Genomic DNA, 3,074 nt, shown 5'->3' with positions numbered 1-3,074 from the left:
CATGCGCGAATTAATATTCGAAGATTTTCTCGAGAAAATTTGAAACCCGACTTGGCGAATGTAAGATTGGCGAATTTCAAAATACGGTGCCAAATAAGTGCCCGGGAGTCAACAATGTGTAAAGTCGCCCCTTAGACAACTTAACTTTCTTTGTTGCAATAAAAAAAAAAAAAACTGGGATATTAGAAATAATTGATTTTGTTATATTAAATTTTAAAATTTGTTTTCCCTGCTTTAATTTAATTCCAGTTGAAATTATAGTTTTCGATTTCTTGCAACTGACAGACTAAACTCAACTCATAGCCCGACCGATTGGTTTAAAGTCTGAACAACTTGATCATAATAAGTAATAAAGTATATCTTGAGCTAAAGTATGCTGATTCAGACAGTAGAGAGGGTTACAGGCTCCAATCTGCAATTCGTCATAATGGGTTTTTAATTTTCATATATAATTATAAGGGAAAAATGTTTTGTACACGGTTGCCACGAACCAGATTTTTCTCAGTGATCTCTCTTAAGCTTTTGCTTTTCTTTTTTCAGCATCAAACCTGTGTTCAGCAACTTACGAAAAAGGAATAAGGGAAGATAGAAAATTTTGTGACTGATTATTTTTCTGAAAAATATTTTAATAAGCTTTTTTTTCTCACTGTGTCAAGTGAAACATATATTCATCTAGTTACTTTGCATCAAGTTTCGGTGCTAGAGAGTAATAAGAATCCGGTCACAAGGTTAAAAAACAATGTACCTACTCACCTTAAAATTACATTTTTCAAACTTCTTTAAGTTCTCAAAATTTTGGAGTCCCACCCCATCAACTTTAATTATTTTTTTCGACTCTGAAAAATATAATTAAATATTATTTTTATTAATTTAAAATTTAGATAATTCTAACGCTTCCAACTTAGATTTCGTTATCAAAACTAGGTCTAGAAAATTTTTTCCAAAAATTATTCGAAAATATGTGGGTTTAAAAAAAAATTTTAATCCTCCCCCAACTTTCATCCCCCATATTTTTATTACTTAAAAAGCTGTTCGTTTTTAAAAAATAATTTAATTTTTTAAAATTTGAAACATTTAATTTTTTTTGTTAAAATATTCCTGACGATTACAGTAATACTAAAGCATTTGATCTTTATATTGATCATGATCGTATTCTATATTTATCGTCGTCGATAATGATCGCGACATTATCATATCAAATATTTATCGTTTTCGATAATGATCACGACATTATCGTATTCGATATTTATCGCTCTTGACAACCACAGTGATGTAATCAAACACTCGATATTCATCGTTACTCGTGATATTTATTATTTTTGAAATACATTTGAATATCGAGTTTTTAGTATCAAAAATTTCGATATTTTATGATTCATCGATAAAAGCTGAACTCAAGTCTCATTAATCCAATTATTGAGTGAATTTAAACATAATAAAAGGCTGAATCTTATGCTATTATCTCTTAATTCTTGTTTCAATATAGAATTTGTCAATTACTTTTGATACTTGATTCAATATTGAAGAAAAGTTTGAAATTTTTGTTTAGAAAATCAATAAAGTGAAGAATTTCGCTGAATTTGTAAAATAAATTTAAAAAAAGAAAAAAAAATATTTTAGAAAACCCTCTTAGCAAACTGAAACTACGTTTTGTTACAAAATATTTTTCCTTAAGCTCCATTATTATAAAATGGTTTTTCTTTTAATGGGAATTAAATTCAATATTGTATGAGTTTTAAGGTCAACAAAGACCAGGATACTTTAATTCAATTTAGTGAATTGATAAGCAATTGCAATAGTGGAAACAACGGTTTTTTTTTGTCAGAAAAAAAAGCCACACAGTGTGTGTGTGTGTTTGCGTAATAAAAGTAGCTAATGTTCTATTTTCTTCCTTATATCGATTTTCTAAAAGATATTCCATAAAGAGTTTTCTTTTCAACTTAGCAGGCAACAAAAAACTTCATAAAAAAAGAAACAGACGATATTCACGAAAAGAAATGGCATAGTAATGCTTTGATGTAAACTGAGCAATAAACACTGGGTCTCAATAAATAAATAAATAAATAAATAAATAAATAAATGATGATTCGAAAAATCAATTAACGAAAAATGAAAGGAGATAGAATTGCTTGGTTTGTTCTGTATTTTTAATTAGGAAGTCAGCTGAAAAATAAGGAAAAAAATAATGGAAGAAAAAAGAATTGTGTAGTTAACTTTGTTTTTTTAATTTTATTTTTTATTTATTATTTTTTTTATGGAAGCCAGCTAAAAACAAAAGAGGATAGAATTGTAAGTTTTTTTTCTTTTTTTTTTAAGGAAGCTAGCCAACGAAAAACAGAACAAGGTAGAATTTTATGGTTTGCTATTCTGTTTATGAAGTTTATAGTTATAGATAACGGAAAGCAGGAGGAAATATAGAATTGTATGGTTTGCTTTGATACGCTTACAAAGCTAGTTAACGAAAAGCGGACTGAGATAGAATGTATAGCAGCTGTGCTGTTCTTTGGAATCTAGGTAACAAAATACGGAAGATAAAATTGTATAATTCGCTCTCTTTTTGCTTAGGAAATTAGCTACAGGGAAACGGAAATACATGGAATTGAGATCTGCGAATTAAACTAGTTTTATGAATACTAAATTTCAAAATCAAATACAAATAAAATAACAGACGCTCTTTTGACTGAAAAAATACAAAACAATGTTTTTTGTTGCATCTCCGACCATGGAATAGAAATATTTGCACAAGCGGTTGTTAATTTTATCCTGAGATCAGACTGTACTAAGTGGTTGATGCAATCGGTGGTTGTTTTAAAAACACTGTTTTATTGTTTTTCTTAATTAACAGTGCCATCTATAGACGAATTAGTAGCTGATTTTTAAATTGGTAAAATTATATACTTAGTATCCTAAATAGATTGCAGTAAAATATGTATTTCTTTTTCCAATATTTATTTTGTTCGTTTTTATGGGATATCCGATTCATGGGATACCCGATAATTTCTTCTAGCTCACTGTGGGTTCGGCGAGAACTTTTTAAACTTTAAAGACCTGTATCTAAATACTAAATAAATTAA

Source organism: Parasteatoda tepidariorum, chromosome 6 (genome assembly GCF_043381705.1).
Source record: "Parasteatoda tepidariorum isolate YZ-2023 chromosome 6, CAS_Ptep_4.0, whole genome shotgun sequence".
Taxonomy (NCBI): domain Eukaryota; kingdom Metazoa; phylum Arthropoda; class Arachnida; order Araneae; family Theridiidae; genus Parasteatoda; species Parasteatoda tepidariorum.
The sequence above is the reverse complement of the archived record's forward strand: the minus strand, read 5'-3'. Positions refer to the sequence as shown.